General features: G+C 44.4%; 1 protein-coding gene across 2 annotated transcripts in view; it reads right to left on the bottom strand.

Moving 5' to 3' along the window:
* LOC139530884 (BTB/POZ domain-containing protein 7-like) overlaps positions 1-21798 on the bottom strand; it is a 59654-nt gene extending 37856 nt beyond the window's left edge. The window contains exon 1 of one of the 2 annotated variants that reach the window (XM_071327657.1): positions 21427-21798. The gene's annotated coding sequence lies outside the window, so the exon portion shown is untranslated. Of the gene's footprint in view, positions 1-2405; positions 2505-21426 lie in introns of those variants that run through there. The other variant, XM_071327658.1, reaches the window with a different exon arrangement.
* Positions 21799-25209: the final 3411 nt, after the last annotated feature.

Here is a 25209-nt window from a genome sequence, read left to right as displayed (position 1 = left end):
ACTGGCTCTCATGAGGACTGCCATAGGAATGGAAGACCCAGAGTTACCTTTGCTGCAGAGGATAAGTTCATTACAGTTACCAGCCTCAGAAATTGCAGCCCGAATAAATGCTTAACAGAGTTCAAGTAAAAGACTAATCTCAACATCAACTGTTCATAGGAAACTACGTGAATCAGGCCTTCATGGTCGAATTACTGCAAAGAAACCACTACTAAAGGACACCAATAAGAAGAAGAGACTTGCTTGGGCCAATAAACACGAGCAATGGACATTAGACCGGTGGAAATCTGTGCTTTGGTCTGGAGTCGAAATTGGAGATTTTTGGTTCCAACCGCAGTATCTTTGTGAGACGCAGTGTGGGTGAATGGATGATCTCCGCATGTGTATTTCCCACTGTAAAGCATGGAGGAGGTGTTATGGTGTGGAGGTGCTTTGCTGGTGACACTGTCAGTGATTTATTCAAGGCACACTTGACCAGCATGGCTACCACAGCATTCTGCAGTGATACACCATCCCATCTGGTTTGGGCTTAGTGGGACTATCATTTGTATTTCAACAGGACAATTACCCAACACACCTCCAGGCTGAGTGATGATGGAGTGTTGCATCAGATGACCTTGCCTCCACAATCCCCCGACCTCAAACAAATTGAGATGGTTTGGGATGAGACGGACCACAGAGTGACTGAAAGCAGCCAACAAGTGCTCAGCATATGTGGAAACTCCTTCAAGACCGTTGGAAAATAATTCCAGGTGAAGCTGGTTGAGAAAATGCCAAGAGTGTGCAAAGCTGTCATCAAGGCAAAGAGTGGCTATTTGAAGAATCTCAAATGTAAAATATATTTGAACACTGTTTTGGTTACTACATGATTCCATATGTGTTTCTACAATGTAGAAAATAGTCAAAATAAAGAAAAACCCTTGAATGAGAACGGTGTTCTTAAACTTTTGACCGGTAGTGTATGATTCACAAGTTTGGATAGCACAGTACAGTACTGTACAGTGTGTAGAGCACAGTAGAGTACAGTCCAATACAATACAGTGAAGAAAAGTAGAGTATAGTTCAGTAATCTATGCTGTACTCTACTGCACTGTGATGTCCAAACTTGTGAAACATCAGGAGAATAATTATGCAGTGACTAGGAGACCCATGAGGCAGCGCACAATTGGCCCAGCGTTGTCCGGTTAGGGGAGAGTTTGGCCGGCCGGAATGTCCTTGTCCCATCGCGCTCTAGCGACTCCTGTGGCGGGCCGGGTCCATGCATGCTGACACAGTCGGCAGTTGTACGGTGTTTCCTCCGACACATTGGTGCGGCTGGCTTCGGGGTTAAGCGAGCAGTGTGTCAAGAAGCAGTGCAGGCTTAGCAGGGTCGTGTTTCAGAAGACACAAGGCTCTCGACCTTGGCCTCTACCGAGTCCGTACGGGAGTTGCAGCGATGGGACAAGACTGTAACTACCAATTGGATATCACGAAATTGGGGTGAAAAAAAGGGTAAAAAGCACAAAAAAAGATATATAATAAGAAAAATAAAGTAAAAATAGCTAACATGCAGTTATTTCTGCAGACATCTTTGAATCTTAATTCGGAGCAGATATTTAAGAGTTTTTGTAATTACGTTTCCAAAGTTACTGTAATTACATTACCAAAGTTTGCATCTGCACAGTTCTTCTACTAAATTAGTTTTTGTACATGTTTCTGTGGAAATTGTTAAGAGTTGTATGGTTTGTTAAACTTTGAAATCAAATGGTTTTTGTTTGGCATACATTTTAAAGTGAATAAACTGAGTCAAAGAGTAATTCCGTTACCATGGACTTGCCCTAATACATCACATAATTTACATTGCCTATAGCAAAACAATGTTTGATACAAAACTAAAGATTATATAACCATCAACAACCCCATCTCCCCAAAACCAACAAAGACACACACACAGTCTAGCAGCTCCTGACCCTCTGGGAGGCTGGCGGGGAATTCCAATGTGATGGGAGATCTGCTTTATCTCAGAAGGCAGTTTTTCCTCCAGCACTCTAATACATCACTGTGTCTGCTCCCATTGAGCAGCACTTTAACCAGCCTCCCAGGGGCTCCCAGGAAAACCACACGCTCTTAATCAATACACACAATGGTAAACCAAATATCCACACTGCAATACACTAAAACCTAATAAAACTGTGCCAGGCTTAAGAGGGATTTGTGTAGAGAATTTGAATATCCAGGATGAAGAGAAAACCCCTGAGATGTGCCGTCTTGTTTGCAGACAAGAGTCCTCTGAGGGGCAGGATAGATGCAGAGTAAACAATACATCCCTTAACGCCAGCTAAACAATACACCCCCCCCCCCCCCCCCCCCCCCCCCCATACACAGCTAGAGCCCAAACAACAATCAACTGCAAGAACCATAATTACCACATATTCAACTAGGATCCTGGAAGCACATCTTAATGTTTGTAAAACAACAATTTCCTTGAGACCTGGACACAGTGTCTCCTCAGCTTACTAAGTCTAACCCCAGACGCTCTCTTTCTCACTGATGTTGAATGGGAAGAGGAAGGATGTCTGGGGGTGTGGGGGAGGGAGACAGCTGGGCTGGAGCAGGGTGTTGGGACTGGGACTGGGATGGGCCTGTGTTGGGTTTGGGGAGGGGAGTGGCAAGGATAGCTGGGCTATGTGTCACTAATGAGAGGTGACAGGGGAAAGGCTAGCCTACACGCCACCGCACTCGCCATCCCCCATTTTTCATTCTGTAGCTTGCAAACACACACCACACACACACACCTCACCATAGTGGGTTGGGTCTCTGTATTTAAATCAGCCATTTACAGAGCAGACCGAGTACCTCAGCCTCCCACAGCACATTACCATACAAAACGCCAGGCAGAAATAGGATCAATGCATTATTCAAATTACAGTGAAGTCACTATCAATCATTTATATGGATTTCTTCCTCCGAAATTGCAGAAAGACAAAAGAGGAGACTCAAATCAAATCAAATCTTTTTTTGGGGGTCACATACACATATTTAGCAGATGTTATTGCGGGTGTAGCGAAATGCTTGTCTTTCTAGCTCCAACAGTGCAGTAGTATCTAACAATTCACAACAATACACACAAATCTAAAAGTAAAAGAATGGAATTAAGAAATATATACATTTTAGATTGAGCAATGTCGGAGAGGCATTGAATAAAATACAGTAGAATAGAATACAGTATATAAATATGAGATGAGTAAAGTAGTATGTAAACATTATTTAAACATGATTAAAGTGACTAGTGTTCCATTATTAAAGTGGCCAGTGATTCCAAGTCTTTGTACATAGGGCAGCAGCCTCTAAGGTGCAGGGTTGCGTAACTGGGTGGAAGCCGGCTAATGATGGCTATTTAACAGTCTGATGGCCTTGAGATAAAAGCTGTTTTCCAGTCTCTTGTCCCAGCGTTGATGCACCTGTTGATGCTCCTGACCTCGCCTTCTGGATGATAGCAGGGTGAACAGGCTGTGGCTCGGGTTGTTGATGTCCTTGATGACCTTTTTGGCCTTCCTGTGACATTGGGTGCTGTAGGTGTCCTGGAGGGCAGGTAGTTTGCCCCCAGTGATGCATTTGGCAGGCCGCACCACACTCTGGATAGCCCTGCGGTTGCGGGCGGTGCAGTTGCCGTACCAGGTGGTGATACAGCCCGACAGGATGCTCTCAATTGTGCATCTGTAAAGGTTTGAGAGGGTTTTAGGGGCCAAGCCAAATTTCTTCAGCCTCCTACAGACACCCTGGTTCGAATCCAGGCTCTATCACAACTGGCCGTGATTGGGAGTCCCATAGGGCGGTGCACAATTGGCCCAGCATCGTCCGGGTTTGGCCCGTGTAGGCCGTCATTGTAAATATGAAATTGTTCTTAACTGACTTGCCTAGTTAAATAAAAAAAATCTACACACAATACCCCATAATGACAAGGCAAAAACAGGTTTTAGACATTTTTGCAAATGTATTTAAAATAAACTGATAAAACATTTACATAAGTATTCAGACCCTTTACTCAGTACTTTGTTGAAGCACCTTTTGGCAGCGATTACAGCCTCGAGTATTCTTGGGTATGACACTACAAGCTTGGTACACCTGTATTTGGGGAGTTTCTCCCATTCTTCTCTGCAGATCCTCTCAAGCTCTGTCAGGTTGGATGGGGAACGTCGCTGCACAGCTATTGCACCTTCTTCACCACACTGGCTGTGTGGGTGGACCATTTCAGATTGTCAGTGATGTGTACACCGGGGAACTTGAAGTTTTCCACCTTCTCCACTGCGGTCCCGTCGATGTGGATAGGGGCGTGCTCCCTCTGCTATTTCCTGAAGTCCACAATCAGCTCCTTTGTTTTGTTGACGTTGACTAAGAGATTATTTTCCTGGCACCACTCTCCCAGGGCCCTCACCTCCTCCCTGTAGGCCTACTACTGTTGTGTCGTCTGCAAACTTGATGATTGAGTTGGAGGTGTACGTGGCCACGCAGGTGGGTGAACCGGCATTACAGGAGGGGGCTGAGCATGCACCCTTGTGTGGCCCCTGTGTTGAGGATCAGTGAAGTGGAGGTTTTGTTTCCTACCTTCACCACCTGGGGGCGGCCCGTCAGGAGGTCCAGGACCCAGTTGCACAGGGCGGTGTTCAGACCCAGGGCCTCAAGCTTAATGATGAGCTTGGAGGGTACTATGGTGTTGAATGCTAAGCTATACTCAATGAACAGCATTATTACATAGGTATTCCTCTTGTCCAGATGGGATAGGTTATAGTTCAGTTACCTTTGATTTCTTGGGTACAGGAACAATGGTGGACATATTGAAGCAAGTGGGGACAGCAGACTGGGATAGGGAGAGATTGAATATTTCCGTAAACACTCCAGCCAGCTGGTCTGCGCATGCGCTGAGGACGCGGCAAGGGATGCCGTCTGGGCCGGCAGCCTTGCGAGGGTTAACACACTTTAATGTCTTACTCACATCGGCCAGGGAGAAGAAGAGCCCACAGTTCTTGGTAGCGGGCTGCGCCGGTGGCACTGTGTTATCCTCAAAGCGTGCGAAGAAGGTGTTTTGCTTGTCCGGAAGCAAGACGTCAGTGTCCGCGAAGTGGCTGGTTTTCACTTTGTAGTCCCTGCCACATACGTCTCGTGTCTGGGAGATCTCTGGGTCCAATTTATATCCTCCTAAAATTTCAGCTCTCCCAAGACCCTCCAGTTCAACCTTTATCAGATCATTAACAGTGGCTGTCATCTGACGCCACAGTACAGCTCACACGTGCGCACAGCCATGAATTTGCATAAGGTAGACAGTAACAATTGGGATAACTTGACCTACTAAGTGTTCTATAGCTAAAGCAGAGGCCAAATGCCGATTTGACTACTGTTTATGCAATGCCCCAGATAGTCCAGAGTTGCAGATTGGTCTAGTTCTTCAATTGGTTACTCTGCCATTTAGTTCAACATTCCAAAAGGCACTGCGCATTGAGATTTTCTCATTGAATCAGTGTTCTTCACACACACATGCATAAACACTCCACATGCTTGGATGTGTCAAAGACATATGTGTGCTGGTGACCTCACCTGACCCATACAGAATTTGCACTGAATAAAAATGAGGATTAAATCACTTCATATATTCCTCTTTTAAAAGAGCTTCAAAATCTCTTTAGGACCAATCAACATGCCATTGACACAAAGAAAGAAAGCGGATGACAAACGCCAGCAGTAGAAAAATACATACATTCACTGCATTGTAAGGTACCAAGTAGCACATTTTATCCTCATTAAAAAGTGTCAAAGACAAGGTTCTCTTTCAGCACCTTATCAAATTTATGCTAGGTTATATTATTTTCCCTGTCATCAATAAAACTATTCTAGAAGCCGGTCATCAGGCTGCTGATTATCCCGCACACCTGTCACCATTGTCTCGCACACCTATCACCATCGTCTCACGCACCTGCGCCTCATGACACTCACCTGGACTCCATCACCTTCTTGATTATCTTCCCTAAATCTGTCACTCCCCTTGGTTATTGACTCTGTTTTCATGTCGGTGAGTTGTTTGTGTTTCGTGTTCATTGTTTATTTTATTTATTAAAACACTCACTCCTTGAACTTGCTTCCCGACTCTCAACGCACTCGTTACAAAAACACCAAAGCCTTGAATTGATACTATAACAGTTCACTCATTCATAAGGCTATAGCCTTTAGCGCTCCATAACCCACAGGGATTTTCTCTTCATTTACTTACAATGAAGATGTAGAAGAAGGCTATTGATTTCTAAGATCTTCTTTAATCATTTAAGGTGCCCTACCAGTTCATTGCTCGAACATCCAATTAGCATTATCTTAGAGCAAAGCTGTCCCAAGTTATCGTCAAAAGAGTCAGGACGTGTGGCTCCCTGAGCTGGAAATGGAGGTTTGGGACACCAAACCTCAGAAGAGAAACTCTGTACTGGTCTTCTACCAACACATTGAGCTGATTGTTGACTAGGAGAGTGCTGGGGGAATAACAAGTAGGCTCTCTCTGCGTCATTCTCGTTGAGAGCTTTGCTTTACTACTGTGCTAACTAATGAGCCGGACTCTAACTTCACAGCATCATCTCAGGCAGGATGGCAGACAGTCCAAATCCCCACTCCCCAGGCCAGCTGCGGAGCATGTACTAAAACAGCTGGTTCACCATCAGTAGATCAGCTGTCTGCTCCGGGAGAATGAGCAAGTGGTTTCACCATTGACACTTCTGCTGAGTTCAGACTTGACACACACCTGTGGTGTGTTTACGGACATATTCAATCGCTCCCTATCCCAGTCTGTTGTCCTCACATGCTTCAAGACAGCTACCATTGTTCCTGTACCCAAGAAGGCATAGATAACTGAACTAAATGACTACTGCCCCGTAGTACTCACTTCTGTCATCATGAAGTGCTTCGAGAGACTAGTCAAGGATCATATCACCTCCACTTTACCGGCCACACTAGACCCACTTCAGTTTGCATACCGACCCAACAGGTCCACAGACAACCCAATTGCCATCACACTGCACTATCCCATCTGGACAAAAGGAATACCTATGTAAGAATGCTGTTCATTGACTACAGCTCAGCATTCAACACCGTAGTACCCTCCAAGGTCATCATCAAGCTGGAGGCCCTGGGTCTCAACCCCGCCCTGTGCAATTGGGTCCTGGACTTTCTGACGGTAGGAAACAACATCACCACTTCGCTGACCCTCAACACTGGGGCCCCACAAGGGTGCGTGCTCAGCCCCCTCCTGTACTTCCTGTTCACCCACGACTGCGTTGCCATGCACGCCTCCAACTCAATCATCAAGTTTGCAGACGACACAACAGTAGTGGGCTTGATTACCAACAACGACGAGGTGAGGGCCCTCAGAGTGTGGTGTCAGGAAAACAACCTCTCACTCAACGTCAACAAAACAAAGGAGATGATCGTGGACTTCAGGAAACAACAACCCCCCTATCCACATCGAAGGGACAGCAGTGGAGAAGGTGGAAAGTTTTAAGTTCCTCGGTGTACACATCACAGACAAACTGAAATGGTCCACTCACACAGACAGTGTGGTGAAGACGGCGTAACAGTGCTGAGGCTGAAGAAATTTGGCTTGTCACCCAAAACCCTGACAAACTTTTACAGATGCACAATAGAGAGCATCCTGTCGGGCTGTATCCCAGCCTGGTATGGCAACTGCACCGCCCTCAACCGCAAAGCTCTCCAGAGGGTGGTGCGGTCTGCACAACACATCACCCGTGGCAAACTACCTGCCCTCCATGACACCTACAGCACCCGATGTCACAGGAAGGTCAAAAAGATCATCAAGGACAAGAACCACCCGAGCCACTGCCTGTTCACACTGCAACCATCCAGAAGGCGAGGGCAGTACAGGTGCATCAAAGCTGGGACCGAGAGACTGAGGCCATCAGACTGCTAAATAGCTATCACCAACTCAGAGAGGCTGCTGCCTACATTGAGACCCAATCACTGGCCACCTTAATAAATGGATCACTAGTCACTTTATACAATTCACTCTAAATAATGGCACTTAATAATGTTTACATATCTTACATTACTCATATCACATGTATATACTGTATTTTATACCATCTATTGCACCTTGCCTATGCCGCTCGGCCATCGCTCATCCACATTTAAACTCAGTTTTTCACAATTCCTGACATTTAATCCTAGTAAAAAGTCCCTGTCTTAGGTCAGTTAGGATCACCACTTTATTTTAAGAATGTGAAATGTCAGATAGTACAGAGAATGATTTATTTCTGCTTTTATTTCTTTCATCACATTCCCAGTGGGTCAGAACTTTACATACACTCAATTAGTATTTGGAAGCATTGCCTTTAAATTGTTTAACTCGGGTCAAACGTTTCGGGTAGCCTTCCACAAGCTTCCCACAATAAGTTGGGTGAATTTTGGCCCATTCCTCCTGACAGAGCTGGTGTAACTGAGTCAGGTTTGTAGGCCTCCTTGCTCGCACACGCTTTTTCAGTTCTGCCAACAAATTTTCTATAGGATTGAGGTCAGGGCTTTGTGATGGCCACTCCAATACCTTGACTTTGTTGTCCTTAAGCCATTTTGACACAAATTTGGAAGTATGCTTGAGGTCATTATCCATTTGGAAGACCCATTTGCGACCAAGCTTTAACTTCCTGACTGATGTCTTGAGATGTTGCTTCAATATATCCACATAATTCTCCTTCCTCATGATGCCATCTATTTTGTGAAGTGCACCAGTCCATCCTGCAGCAAATCACCCCAACAACATGATGCTGTCACCCCTGTGCTTCACGGTTGGGATGGTGTTCTTCAGCTTGCAAGGATCCCCCTTTTCCCCCCAAACATAACCATGGTCATTAAGGCTAAACAGTTCTATTTTTGTTTCATCAGACCAGAGGACATTTCTCCAAAAAGTACTTTGTCCCCATGTGCAGTTAGTATGGCTTTTTTATGGCAGTTTTGGAGCAGTGGCTTCTTTCTTGCTGTGCGGCATTTCAGGTTATGTCGATATAGGACTCGTTTTACTGTGGATATAGATACTTTTGTACCGGTTTCCTCCAGCATCTTCAAAAGGTCCTTCGCTGTTGTTCTGGGATTGATTTGCACTTTTCGCACCAAAGTAGGTTCATCTCCAGGAGACAGAACACGTCTCCTTCCTGAGCGGTATGACGGCTGCGTGGTCCCATGGTGTTTATACTTGCATACGATTGTTTGTACAGATGAACGTGGTACCTTCAGGAAATTGCTCCCAAGGATGAACCAGACTTGTGGAGGTCTGCAATTTTTCTTCTGAGGTCTTGGCTGATTTCTTTTGATTTTCCCATGATGCCAAGCAAAGAGGCACTGACTTTGAAGGTAGGCCTTGAAATACATACACAGGTACACCTCCAATTGACTCAAATTATGTCAATTAGCCTATCAGAAGCTTCTAAAGCCATGACATAATTTTCTGGAATTTTCCAAGCTGTTTAAAGGCACAGTCAACTTAGTGTATGTAAACTTCTGACCCACTGGAATTGTGATACAGTGAATTATAAGTAAAATAATCTGTCTGTCAACAAATGTTGGAAAAATGACTTGTGCACAAAGTAGATGTCATGCACAAAGTAGATGTCCTAACCGACTTGCCAAAACGATAGTTTGTTAACAAGAAATTTGTGGAATGGTTGAAAAATGAGTTTTAACTTCTCTAGGGTAGGGGGCAGCATTCTGAATTTTGGATGAAAAGCATGCCCAAATTAAACTGCCAGCTACTCATCCCCAGAAGATAAGACATTTACATTTACATTTAAGTCATTTAGCAGACGCTCTTATCCAGAGCGACTTACAAATTGGATATGCATATTATTAGTAGATTTGGATAGAAAACACTATGAAGTTTCTAAAACTGATTGAATCATGTCTGTGAGTATAACAGAACTTATTTAGCAGGCGAAACCCCGAGGACAAACCATTCAGATATTTTTGTTGTTGTTGAGGTCACTCTCTTTTCAATGGATTTTCATTGGGAATCCAGATTTCTAAGGGACCTTCTTGCAGTTCCTACCGCTTCCACTGGATGTCAATAGTCTTTAGAAATTGGTTGAGGTTATTCCTTTGTGTAATGAAGAAGTACGGCCATCTTGAACGAGGGTCACTCGAAGTGTCCTGTTTGTTAGAGGCGCGTGACCAGAAAGCTAGCTACAGTTTGTTTTAATCCTGTATTGAACACAGATCATCCCGTCTTCAATTTTATCGATTATTTACGTAAAAAAATACCTAAAGTTGTATTACGAAAGTAGTTTGAAATGTTTTGGCAAAGTTTACAGGTAACTTTTGAGATATTTTGTAGTCACGTTTCACAAGTTGGAACCCGTGTTTTTCTGGATCAAGCGCGCCAAATAAATGGACATTTTGGATATATATCGACGGAATTAATCGAACAAAAGGACCATTTGTGATGTTTATGGGACATATTGGAGTGCCAACAACAGAAGCTCGTCAAAGGTAAGGCATGAATTAGCCTGCAGGGTTGAAATATGCTTCTCTCAAACAATGCTACTATCCTCCGATAATAGCATTGTTTGCTTTCGCCGAAAAGCCTATTTGAATTCTGACATGTTGGCTGGATTCACAACTAGTGTAGCTTTAATTTGGTATCTTTCATGTGTGATTTAATGAAAGTTTGATTTTTATAGTAATTTATTTGAATTTGGCGCTCTGCATTTTCTCTGCCTTTTGGCCAAGTGGGACAGTAGCGTCCCGCCTAAACTCAGATTTTTGGATGTAAAAATGAACTTTACCGAACAAAACATACATGTATTGCTTAACATGAAGTCCTATGAGTGTCATCTGATGAAGACCATCAAAGGTTAGTGATGAATTTGATCTCTATTTCTGCTTTTTGTTACTCCTCTCTTTGGCTGGAAAAATGGCTGTCTTTTTCTGTGACTTGGCTCTGACCTAACATAATCGTTTGGTGTGCTTTCGTCGTAAAACCTTTTTGAAATCGGACACTGTGGCTGGATTTACAACAAGTGTATCTTTAAAATGGTGTGAAATACTTGTATGTTTGAGGAATTTAAATTATGGGATTTCTGTTGTTTTGAATTTGGCGCCCTGCAGTTTCACTGGCTGTTGACGCTAGCGTCCCACATACCCTAGAGAAGTTAATGACTCCAACCTAAGTGTATGTAAACTTCCAACTTCAACTGTAGATGGTTACATTCAGAAATTATACAACTATTGAGAAATATCCCACAATCCTCTACAAACAGTCTGCATTATCCTCTGTCTGAAGGAAATTAGCCAATCAATTTTGTGTGCAAAATATTCAGTAATAGAATGGTCATTCCAACTCAGAAAGCAGCACAGGAAAGAGGTTTGACACCCACCATCTCAGATTGTTCTGAAATCGTTTCTGTATGTGTGTATGTATGTATGTAAACTTCCGACTTAAAACTGTACATAAGTCTAGAAACTAAAGCTTTGGTTGTCTTCCTCTCAGGCTTCCATGTCTTCTCCCTGGACCTCCTCAATGTCCACCTCTTGAACATCAGACTCTGAGCCCTCATCTTCACTGTCATTTTCCAACCTTGTTGAGGATGGCTCGTTGTCAGGCTCAAAAAGCCACAAATTTGCCCGGATAGCCACCAATTTTTCAATCTTTGTATTGGTCAGCCTGTTGTGTGCTTTGGTGTGTGTGTTCCCAAACAAGGACCAGTTGTGCGGCCTTAGGCGGCTGATGTTGGTGGAATTTGGAGGATGGAGGCAACAGGGGAAAGAGCCTCAGATCCACAAAGTCCCTTCCACCAGGTGGCTGATGAGATATGTTGGCACGACTGCCATATTGCATCTCCATCCCAAAGCCCTTGCTTGGAAGTGTACTTCGCCAGACTGCCAAGAACCTTGCCCTCATCCAGGCCAAGGTGGCAAGACACGGTAGTGATGACACCATAGGCCTTGTTGATCTCTGCACCAGACAGTATGCTCTTGCCAGCATACTTGGGATCCAACATGTATGCTGTGGCATGTATGGGCTTCAGGCAGAACTCTTCACGCTTTTTGATGTATTTCAGAACTGCAGTTTCCTCTGCTTGGAGCAACAGTGAAGTGCGCAGGGCAGTACAGATTTCTTCTCTTACATCTGCAGTCAGAGTCTGAACATCAGACAGGGTGGCATTGTCTCCCTCAATCCGTGCAATGGCTACTGCTATAGGTTTCAGGCTGCTTTACCACTATCTCCCAAAATGCATCATCCAGGAGGATCCACTTGATGGGGCTGTCCATATCGGCAGACTGTGATATGGCCTTTTCTTGGAGAGACTCCTTCCCCTCCAGGAGACTGTCAAACATGATGACAACACCACCCCAAAGGGTGTTGCTGGGCAGCTTCAATGTGGTGCTCTTATTATTCTCACTTTGCTTGGTGAGGTAGATGGCTGCTATAACTTGATGACCCTTCACATATATAACCATTTCCTTGGCTCTCTTGTAGAGTGTATCCATTGTTCTCAGTGCCATGATGTCCTTGAGGAGCAGCACAGCCAATGGGTGTGATGTGAGGGTAGGACTCCTCCACTTTAGACCAAGCAGCCTTCATGTTCGCAGCATTGTCTGTCACCAGTGCAAATACCTTCTGTGGTCCAAGGTCATTGATGGCTGCCTTCAGCTCACACAAAACCCAAACCGGCTGTGTGCATGCGCCATCGTGCATAAATGTATTTTGTCCCCCCACACCAAATGCGATCGGGTTAAAATATCAAAACAATCTCTAAACCAATTATATTAATTTGGGGACAGGTCGGAAAGCATTAAACATTGATGGCAATTTAGCTAGCTAGCTTGCAAAACTGACTTCTATTTTAGCCCTTGTCATCACAGACGCTCGTTGACGGGCGCGAGCAGAGTGGGTGCAATAATTTAATAATATAGATTTCTACATATATTTTGCAACACTCGCGCACGCGACGCGAGTGGTGTAGTCAGTCTATCATCTGCAATGTAAAGACCGGTGTGTCTGTTGTCCCTTGTGTCTGTGCTCTTGTAGAATACTGGTGGAGGGGTGGAGATGATATAGTTAATTATTCCTTGCCCACGAACATTCGACCACCCATCAGAGATGATTGCAATACAGTCCGCTTTCTCTATGATTTGCTTGACCTTCATTTGAACTCTGCATCCAGCAAATGAGTAGATAAAGCATGTCTGGCTAGAGGGGTGTTGTCACGCCCTGGCCATAGAGAGGCTTTTATTCTCTATTTTGGTTAGGCCAGGGTGTGACTAGGGTGGGCATTCTAGTTTCTTTATTTCTATGTTTTCTGTTTCTATGTTTTGGCTGGGTATGGTTCTCAATCACGGACAGCTGTCTATCGTTGTCTCTGATTGGGAATCATACTTAGGCAGCCTGTTTTTCCACCTTAGTTGTGGGTAGTTGTCTTCGTTAATGCATGTATAGCCTTACGGAGCTTCACGTTCGTTTTGTTGTTTTGTTGGTGACATTAAAAAAATAAAGGAAAATGTGCGCTTACCACCCTGCACCTTGGTCCTGTCATTTCCACCCTGACAACGTTTGTGACAGAACTACCCACCACAAACAGACCAAGCAGCGTGGTAAGTAGGAATGGACATGGGAGGATATCCTGAACGGGAAAGGTTCCTGGACGTGGGAGGAGATCCTGGCGGGAAAGTATCGCCTGCCAAAGAAGCAGGTGGAAGCAGCGAGGAAGGCGGAGGCAGCGAGTAAAAGTATGCGGTGGAGCGCACGGTGTCTCCAGTGCGTGTTCACAGCCCGGTGCGCTACATTCGAGCTCCCCGCATTGGACGGGCTAGAGTGGGCATCCAGCCAGGACGGATGGTGCCGGCTCAGCGCATCTCGCCGCCAGTGCGTCTCTACGGCCCAGGATATCCTGCGCCGGCTCTGCTGTGTGTCTCCGGTGCGTCTGCACAGCCCAGTGCGTCCTGTGCCAGCACCCCGCCTTTGCCGGGCGAAGGTAACCATCCAGCCAGGACGGGTTGTGCAGGCTCTACGCTCCAGACCTCCAGTGCGCCGCACTGGCAGATGCGGGGAGCTGGAATGTAGCGCGCCGGGCTATGCACGCGCACTGGAGACACCGCGCGCTCCACCGCATAACACGGTGCCTGACCAGTACGACGCTCGCCACGGTAAGCACGGGGAGTTGGCTCAGGTCTCCAACCTGACTCAGCCACACTCCCCGTGTGCCCCCCCCAAAAAAACTTGGGGGGGTGGCCTCCCGGTCTTTCGTGCCAGCCATGACCCTGTGTAATCCTGGGCCCTTGTACTCGCTACCTTTTTTGATGAATTTAAGCAAAATTCTTAACTTCTAATGGAAAATTTCCCGGGAAAATTACGGAAATTTACTGGAAAGTTTCCGAGCCTTTGCAACCCTAGACCTGACATTCTACAAGCTTCTACTTTTAAAAATCCACCTTTCCAGAAACAAGTCTCTCACCGTTGCCGCTTGCTATAGACCACCCTCTGCCCCCAGCTGTGCCCTGGACACCATATGTGAATTGATTGCCCCCCCATCTATCTTCAGAGCTCGTGATGCTAGGTGATCAAAACAAGCTTAACACCCCGGCCATCCTACAATCTAAGCTTGATGCCCTTAATCTCACACAAATTATCAATGAACCCACCAGGTACAACCCCAAACACGGGCACCCTCGTAGATATCATCCTAACCAACTTGCCCTCCAAATACACCTCTGCTGTTTTCAACCAAGATCTCAGCAATCACTGCCTCATTGCCTGCATCTGTAATGGGTCCGCGGTCAAACGACCACCCCTCATCACTGTCAAACGCTCCCTAAAACACTTCAGCGAGCAGGACTTTCTAATCGACCTGGCCCGGTATCCTGGAAGGATATTGACCCCATCCCATCAGTAGAGGATGCCTGGGTATTCTTTAAAAGTGCTTTCCTCACCATCTTAAATAAGCATGCCCCGTTCAAAAAATGTAGAACCAGGAACAGATATAGCCCTTGGTTCTCTCCAGACCTGACTGCCCTTGACCAGCACAAAAACATCCATTGGCGTTCAGTATTAGCATCGAATAGCCCCCGTGATATGCAACTTTTCAGGGAAGTTAGGAACCAATATACACAGGCAGTTAGGAAAGCAAAGGCTAGCTTTTTCAAGCAGAAATTTGCATCCTGTAGCACAAACTCAAAAAAGTTCTAAGACACTGTAAAGTTCATGGAGAATAAGAGCACCTCCTCCCAGCTGCCCACTGCACTGAGGCTAGGAAACACTGTAAATTAGCATTTTTCTACGGCTGGCCATGCTTTCCACCTGGCTACCCCTACCCCGATCAACAGCCCTCCACTCCCCACAGCAACTCGCCCAAGACTCCCCATTTCTCCTTCACCCAAATCCAGATAGCTGATGTTCTGAAAGAGCTGCAAAATCTGGACACCTACAAATCAGCCGGGCTAGACAATCTGGACCCTCTCTTTCTAAAATTATCTGTCGAAATTGTTGCAACCCCTATCACTAGCCTGTTCAACCTCTCTTTCGTATCGTCTGAGATTCCCAAAGATTGGAAAGCTGCCGCGGTCATCTCCCTCTTCAAAGGGGGAGAAACTCTAGACCCAAACTGCTACGGACCTATATCTATACTACCCTGCCTTTCTAAGGTCTTCGAAATCCAAGTTAACAAACAGATTACCGACCATTTCGAATCCCACCGTACCTTCTCCGCTATGCAATCTGGTTTCAGAGCTGGTCATGGGTGCACCTCAGCCACGCTCAAGGTCCTAAACTATATCATAACCGCCATCGATAAGAGACATTACTGTGCAGCTGTATTCATTGACATGGCCAAGGCTTTCGACTCTGTCAATCACCACATTCTTATCGGCAGACTCAACAGCCTTGGTTTCTCAAATGATTGCCTCGCCTGGTTCACCAACTACTTCTCTGATAGAGTTCAGTGTGTCAAATCGGAGGGCCTGTTGTCCGGACCTCTGGCAGTCTCTATGGGGGTGCCACAGGGTTCAATTCTCGGGCCGACTCTCTTCTCTGTATACATCAATCATGTCGCTCTTGCTGCTGGTGATTCTCTGATTCACCTCCAAGCAGACGACACCCTTCTGTATACTTCTGGCCCTTCTTTGGACACTGTGTTAACTAACCTCCAGACGAGTTTCAATGCCATACAACTCTCCTTCCGTGGCCTCCAACTGCTCTTAAATGCAAGTTAAACTAGATGCATGCTCTTAACCGATCGCTGCCCGCACCTGCCCGCCCGTCCAACATCACAACTCTGGACGGTTCTGACTTAGAATATGTGGACAACTACAAATACCTAGGTGTCTGGATAGACTGTAAACTCTCCTTCCAGAATCACATTAACTTCTTATGGCTGGGGGAGCTATTTTCACATTCGGATGAAAAGCGTTCCCAGAGTAAACTGCCTGCTACTCAGGCCCAGAAGCTAAGATATGCAAATTATTAGTAGATCTGGATAGAAAACACTCTGAAGTTTCTAAAACTGTTTGAATGATGTCTGTGAGTATAACAGAACTCATATGACAGGCAAAAACCTGAGAAAAAATTCAACCAGGAAGTGGGAAATCTGAGGTTTGTAGGTTTTCAAGTCTTTGCTTATCCAAGATAGTGTACATTTGGTACGATTGCACTTCCTAAGGCTTCCACTAGATGTCAACAGTCTTTAGAACCTTGTTTCAGGCTTCTACTGTGAAGGGGGGGGGGGAATAAGAGCTGTTTGACTAAGGGTTGGAACATTATTGAAGATTTATGATAAAAACATACTAAAGATTGATTCTATACATTGTTTGACATGTTTCTACGAACTGTAATGGAACTGTTTGACTTTTCGTCTGGTCCTAGTGCTCGCGCCTTGTGAATTTGGATTTTTGAACTAAACGCGCGAACAAAAAGGAGGTATTTGGACATAAATTATGGACTTTATCGAACAAAACAAACAACTATTGTGGAACTGGGATTCCTGGGAGTGCATTTCGATGAAGATCATCAAAGGTGTGTGAATATTTATAATGCTATTTCTGACTTCTGTTGACTCCACAACATGGCGGGTATCTGTATGGCTTGTTTTGGTCTCTGAGCGCTGTACTCAGATTATTCCATGATGTGCTTTCGCTGTAAAGCGTTTTTGAAATCTGACACAGCGGTTGCATTAAGGAGAAGTATATCTTTAAACATCTCCAATCCAAAATGAAATCTAGAATCAGCTTCTTATTTCGCAACAAAGCATCCTTCCCTCATGCTGCCAAACATACCCTCGTAAAACTGACCATCCTACCGATCCTCGACTTCGGTGATGTCATTTACAAAATAGCCTTCAACACTCTACTCAACAAATTGGATGCAGTCTATCACAGTGCCATCCGTTTTGTCACCTCTCGTTGGCTGGCCCTCGCTTCATACTCGTCACCAAACCCACTGGCTCCAGGTCATCTACAAGTCTTTTCTAGGTAAAGCCCCGCCTTATCTCAGCTCACTGGTCACCATAGCAGCACCCACCCGTAGCACGCGCTCCAGCAGGTATATCTCATTGGTCACCCCCAAAGCCAATTCTTCCTTTGGCCGCCTTTCCTTCCAGTTCTCTGCTGCCAATGACTGGAACGAACTGCAAAAATCACTGACGCTGGAGACTCCTATCTCCCTCACTAGCTTTAAGCACCAGCTGTCAGAGCAGCTCACAGATCACTGCACCTGTACATAGCCCATCTGTAAATAGCCCATCCAACTACCTCATCCCTATACTGTCACGTTCCTGACCTGTTTTCTGTTGTTTTTGTATGTGTTAGTCGGTCAGGGCGTGAGTGTGGGTGGGCATTCTATGTTATGTGTTTCTATGTTGGTAAATGGGTGACCTGATATGGTTCTCAATTAGAGGCAGGTGGTTTTCATCTCCTCTGATTGAGAACCATATTAAGGTAGGTGGTTTCACATTGTTTGGTGTGGGTGGTTGTTTCCTGTGTCTGTGTTTGTCGCGCCACACGGGACTGTTTCGGTTTGTTTGTTCGTTCATTTTGTGTAGTCATTTTTCCTGTTCGTGCGTTCTTCGTTACATGTAAGTTCTTACGTCCAGGTCTGTCTACATCGTTTTGTTATTTTGTTTAGTATCAAGTATAGTTCGTTTTTTGTCTTGTTTAAATAAATAATATGTCATTTCACAACGCTGCGTTTTGGTCGAATCCCTACTCCTCCTCTTCAGACGAAGAGGAGGAGAACACCCGTTACACATACTGTATTTATTTATCTTGCTCCTTCGCACCCCAGTATCTCTACTTGCACTGTAATATATATACACTGCTCAAAAAAATAAAGGGAACACTTAAACAACACAATGTAACTCCAAGTCAATCACACTTCTGTGAAATCAAACTGTCCACTTAGGAAGCAACACTGATTGACAATACATTTCACATGCTGTTGTGCAAATGGAATAGACAACAGGTGGAAATTATAGGCAATTAGCAAGACACCCCCAATAAAGGAGTGGTTCTGCAGGTGGTGACCACAGACCACTTCTCAGTTCCTATGCTTCCTGGCTGATGTTTTGGTCACTTATGAATGCTGGCGGTGCTTTCACTCTAGTGGTAGCATGAGACGGAGTCTACAACCCACACAAGTGGCTCAGGTAGTGCAGCTCATCCAGGATGGCACATCAATGCGAGCTGTGGCAAGAAGGTTTGCTGTGTCTGTCAGCGTAGTGTCCAGAGCTTGGAGGCGCTACCAGGAGACAGGCCAGTACATCAGGAGACGTGGAGGAGGCCGTAGGAGGGCAACAACCCAGCAGCAGGACCGCTACCTCCGCCTTTGTGCAAGAAGGAGCAGGAGGAGCACTGCCAGAGCCCTGCAAAATGACCTCCAGCAGGCCACAAATGTGCATGTGTCTGCTCAAACGGTCAGAAACAGACTCCATGAGGGTGGTATGAGGGCCCGACGTCCACAGGTGGGGGTTGTGCTTACAGCCCAACACCGTGCAGGACGTTTGGCATTTGCCAGAGAACACCAAGATTGGCAAATTCGCCACTGGCGCCCTGTGCACTTCACAGATGAAAGCAGGTTCACACTGAGCACATGTGACAGACGTGACAGTCTGGAGACGCCGTGGAGAACGTTCTGCTGCCTGCAATATCCTCCAGCATGACCGGTTTGGCGGTGGGTCAGTCATGGTGTGGGGTGGCATGTCTTTGGGGGGCCGCACAGCCCTCCATGGGCTCGCCAGAGGTAGCCTGACTGCCATTAGGTACCGAGATGAGATCCTCAGACCCCTTGTGAGACCATATGCTGGTGCGGTTGGCCCTGGGTTCCTCCTAATGCAAGACAAAGCTAGACCTCATGTGGCTGGAGTGTGTCAGCAGTTCCTGCAAGAGGAAGGCATTGATGCTATGGACTGGCCCGCCCGTTCCCCAGACCTGAATCCAATTGAGCACATCTGGGACATCATGTCTCGCTCCATCCACCAACGCCACGTTGCACCACAGACTGTCCAGGAGTTGGCGGATGCTTTAGTCCAGGTCTGGGAGGAGATCCCTCAGGAGACCATCCGCCACCTCATCAGGAGCATGCCCAGGCGTTGTAGGGAGGTCATACAGGCACGTGGAGGCCACACACACTACTGAGCCTCATTTTGACTTGTTTTAAGGACATTACATCAAAGTTGGATCAGCCTGTAGTACTCCAAATCCAGACCTCCATGGGTTGATAAATTTGATTTCCATTGATAATTTTTGTGTGATTTTGTTGTCAGCACATTCAACTATGTAAAGAAAAAAGTATTTAATAAGAATAGTTCATTCATTCAGATCTAAAATGTGTTATTTTAGTGTTCCCTTAATTCTTTTGAGCAGTGTATATATTCTGCACATCTACCATTCCAGTTTTTAAATTGCTATATTGTAATTACTTTGCCACCATGGCTTATTTATTGCCTTACCTCCCTTATCCTACCTCATTTGCACATACTGTATATAGACTTTTTCTACTGTATTATTGACTGTATGTTTGTTTATTCCATGTGTAACTCTGTGTTGTTGTATGTGTTGAACTGCTTTGCTTTATCTTGGCCATGTAACGTCCTGACCAGAGTTATTATGTGTTTTGCTTGTTTAGTGTTGGTCAGGACGTGAGCTGGGTGGGAATTCTATGTTGTGTGTCTAGTTTGTCTGTTTCTATGTCCAGCCTAATATGGTTCTCAATCAGAGGCAGATGGTAATCGTTGTCCCTGATTGAGAATCATATATAGGAGGCTTGTTTTGTGTTGGGATTTTGTGGGTGTTTGTTTCCTGTCTCTGTGATTGTCTGCACCAGATAGGTCTGTCTCGGTTTTTGCACATTTGTTATTTTGTATTGTTGTTTGTAGTGTTTCACTTGTTATTTATTAAACATGTTTAACACTAGCCGCGCTGCACTTTGGTCCTCTCCTTCACCCCTGGAAGAAAACCGTTACAGGCCAGGTCGCAGTTGCAAATGAGAACTTGTTCTCAACTAGCCTACCTGGTTAAATAAAGGTGAAATAAATAAAATAAAAAAATAAAAATTCTAATCAGATGCCTGTGTGAGCCATTCTGACGCAACTCAATGGCATACTGGTGGATTTCACACTCCATAGGGTCCTCTTATACACTAAACATCCTAAAGCAGACAAGTAAACACTCTGCTACCTGAGATAAGCCCAACAACTAAATTCAAGTTGCCATAGAAGGAAAGAGGTTATTCAAATGGCGTTACTGTTGGAGTCAAATGTAAGTTTAATACATTGATCTGCCAACGTGAATTTCTTTTTTTTGTTGAATGTTTGACGTTGACAAAATTGGGACATCACTCATTGCAACGCTGCATCCGTCACTTCAACAGTAAAGAGGCGATGTATAGGCTAGCAATAAATAACAACAATGTTTCACTTTTTATTGAATAATAGTAGAGGCCTTTATTTTTATTTTTTGTATGTACAATTTAACAAGAGGTGTTCTAGTTAGGGGAATAGCATACGGATTAGACCGTTCTGTGTCGCTGCAACTTTGCCGACAAAACGGCTACATAACAAGCCAGAAGAATGCAGTTGAAAGGCTTTGTTAGTAAACTATCGTAATCCATTAGCCATACCACGGAGCTATTGTTGCCTTGCTGACAGCAGTTCGATTATTCCTGCTAAAACCTTCGCATGCCCATTCCTCGTGTGGAATAGGTTCGGTTGAATCGGAAATTAATCACAGTAAAGGTGGCCATTAAAACAAACAAGTTCAGTGCAAAAACGCTAAGAAACATTTCGGTAGCCTGTTAGCCACGTTCATAACCCTGTAATTACATGTCGGTTGCTACGTCCGCTTTGACTAGTGCGCGGAGACTTGACAACTTTGGTAAATGTTCATTAATAATATAGGTCGTTGATTGAATAGTTTGAGATGTCATACCTTGAGCAGACTTCAATATGCTCGAGCCTTCCTTTCCTTCTCTTCTTACAGAAATTATTCTTCCTTTCAAGTTGATTCCCGACTCAAGTTATGATAATTCCTTTTAGAAAAAAATTTGTCAACGGCACAAATCCCCTTTGTAACACCGAGCATCACGCATAGATCGACGCCATATCCAACGAGAGAATGCAGTATGTGCCTTTCGATCCACTTTGCCTCGACTTCTCAATAAATTGCATGTTTTTTAGCGAGAAAACAAACTCAAGACGTGACCCTTTGCTTGGATTTGTTTTCCTGAAGAAAAAAAACATCCTTGCGCGGCGCTTGGTTGGGTGGGTGGTATGGCCTATCCGGAGGCAGTTTGCTGACTGGTTCAAATCTGTAATGAGTCGGGAATTGTCAGCTTGCGAGCGCCGTCTAGCTGTATGTGCGAGCAATATAGGTAGGTCATATAATAGGCCTCCAGTACTCATGAAATATTTAAAGTGCAGTTTATGAGTATTTAAAAGCCACAGTTTGGAAAATTGTAAACAATCAAAGAGTGGGTTACCAACATGTTAACAATGGAGCAAATGCATGCAATGACAGCTACACATGCACTTTCACTGGATTTCTCTGTTATAGGCCTATTTGTAAACAGGGAATTACATTCCATGAGAGCAACAATGAGCTACCATGAAGACCACACAGTGTGCATAAATACACCTGCATCTTCTCTAGGGATTTCAGATTCTTTACCGACTGACACCTGTGCAGTTGCGGTGTGAAGATTGTAGATCAGAACCTTTTAAACAATCAAACAAGCCTAAATAATTCAATAATATGCTATATACCTAATACATTATTTACTTGTGTGTTTTGTCTTATGTGTTTTCTTACAAAATAAGTGGCTAGGCCACAATGATAGTTGATTGCACTTAATGGTCTTCAGTGTGGAATTTACAGTCATCACTGAAGTACCACTGTCCTCCAACTGAGGGCAACCGGTTACATAAAATGTATCCTGTCCATGGATTCTGACTTCTCCAGAGAAAGAGTATTCGGCTTCTGTAACTATTTTCAAAATGATACTTATTTTATAAAGGAAAATGTGCATTCTTCCCGATTGCTTAAGTTAATTTCTTATCAAAAAAGCCTAGGTGATTATTCAAATATGACATTTTTACAATGATTATCATGTGGTTGGCACAGGCCATCAGTTCCTAAATCCATTCTCTTCTGCACTCTTCTATTCACGCTGACATCCTATAACATTTCCTGAATGACAATATGAATGTGCATTTAGAGCAATACAATCTGGTCAAATGTGTTGTTATGGATGTCACATGTCTGAGTTTGTCTGCACAAACTGTATTGTAGCACATGCCCTGAGAATAGCGCTTTCTAACTTGAGTGCATCATATCTAGACCTTTAGATAAGTATGTTTACAGTAACCAGGCTGTATGTTTACTCTTTAAGAGTCTCATAATGACGAACATACGTTTCAGCAATACCTACAACCTCCTGGTTCCTAGCGACCTATGACACATGACACAGCTTGCTGTTATTTTTGCTGTGTTGACCTTATGTCTTCCCATGTAATCTGATTATACAATACAAATGTGATATGGTCATTCTGCACTAGCTAAATATTAATGTAGAACTCATCAACTGTGAACCATTGCCATAGTGGGCTGCAGTCAGTGTTTATTTTCTCAAGGTATCAAGCAAGCAGGCTTCATTTTAAGGTGAAACATTTCGATACCATTTGATTGCAATTAAACCAAATTATATAAAACCAGTCCTCAATATGATTGCATGTATAGTATGTTTTTTGTACTATGGTGTGTTTTTTAGTCTGGGCCCTGTTATAGTGACTCCTCACTTTGGATGATGATGATGGGAAGGCTTGATAAAGGCCCAGTGTCTATCTGATTCTATCACACAGGATGTGCTGCTGGAAAGTGTTTGTGTTACTAAGAAAGGGTCTGTTGTCCAGAAGCTGAGAGAACCTGACGTTAGCCGCATAGGACTAAGTAGAGCAATGCTTGCTCTTTTTAGGGGACTCACTGGGTTCCTTGTTCGAACAAAGGCGGTTCTGCTGGACCACAGATCAAATATCTACAGCAAGCCACCAAAGGACAAGATTGGGCCTGGTGTAGGAACCAAAGCTTCCCATGTCTCTGTCTAACCTATATATATATATATATAAAAGGTAATCTTATTACCAAAAAAAACATTGTTTTGGAAGTGTCTCTTTTGGCATTTATTTCGTTATGTCAATGTTAAGAATTTATTTAGATCTTTTGCATTCTTTTTTTGTTGTCTGCAAATATTTTAAAGTGCATGGTACACTATATTACCATCCAATGTCAGAATTGTAGGGTCAGGCAGATTTAGGCAAAGCTCAAAGCTCATACTAATTTAATTAAAAGAAAGCTAACTTTTACAAGTTGTTGCCCACTGAATTCCTAAAATTACACAAACATCACACAAGAAACTACAACATAACAACAAAGTTTCGGTCTCAGGCAGCCATATCTGTAACATATCACTTTACATTCTCTAATGTGGTGAATTCAAGTGAGGTGGGTTTTCCAGCCGAGAGAGAAATATGTTTTATTTATTTGTTATTTATAAGTTAGTAGAGCCAAGCTTTCCCCTCGGAAAAGAGATATGATGACTGAGATGTGAGACAGAGCCCAATGTTGGTCCAGCTGTCCGCTCTGCTCTCTTCAGGGACATCCACAGGGTTTTTAACGGATCATTTATGGGTGTTGCTATGAAGTCTACAGTGCCAGGGGAGGATGCTATGGAGGCAGGGGGATGGGGACTGTGCTAGGGAGACAACGATATATTATCATCAGAGCCAAGGTTCATGAGCCTCTGGGGGGAAGGTCAATTGGTCCGCCCAGCTGTAAACCTACAGCTTGAGGGGAAGTTGGTTTCTATGAGAGAAAGAGAGAGAGTGAGAGAGAGGGAGAGAGGGAGAGACAGAGCGAGAGATGGCTTTACACAAAGCATAAAAACCTGAACAAGGTAATTACAGTGTAATTACACTGTAACGTAGCCTAGCAGTTAGCGCGTTGGGCCAGTAACCGAAAGGTTTCTAGTTCGAATCCCCAAGCCGACAAGGTGAAAAATCTATAGATGTGCCCTTGAGCAAGGCACTTAACCCTAATTGCTTTAGGGTCACCAATGATAATGTCAGACCCTGACCATGACCCCACTCGCAGAGGGTGTCTCAGTGAGAATTGGGATATGCAAAAAACATATTTCCAATTTACACATATTATATTATTAATACACGCTTGTACATGTGTGAAATAGGACAAATATAAGCACCCATCAAATTACAGTGAACAAATATATAAACGCAACATGTAAAGTGTTGGTCCCATGTTTCATGTGTCTCACAACACAATGCCACAGATGTCTAAAGTTTGAGGGAGCGTGCAATTGGCATGATGACTGCAGGAATGTTCACCAGAGCTGTTGGAAGCGAATGTAATGTCAATTTCTCTAGCATAAGCTGCCTCCAACGTCATTTTAGAGAATTTGGTAGTATGTCCAACCCGCCTCACAACCGCAGACCATGTGTGTAGCGTCGTTTGAGCGAGCGGTTTGCTGATGTTGTCACGCCCTGACCTTAGAGATCCTTTTTATGTCTCTATTTTTGTTGGTCAGGGCGTGAGTTGGGGTGGGCGTTCTATGTTTTGTTCTATGTTGTCCTTTTCTATGTGTTTGGCCTGGTATATGGTTCCCAATCAGAGGCAGCTGTCAATCGTTGTCTCTGATTGAGA

Source organism: Salvelinus alpinus, chromosome 9, assembly GCF_045679555.1.
Source record: "Salvelinus alpinus chromosome 9, SLU_Salpinus.1, whole genome shotgun sequence".
NCBI classification, from domain to species: Eukaryota; Metazoa; Chordata; class Actinopteri; order Salmoniformes; family Salmonidae; genus Salvelinus; species Salvelinus alpinus.
Note: the sequence above shows the minus strand (reverse complement) of the source record. Positions and strands in the feature narration are given on the sequence as shown.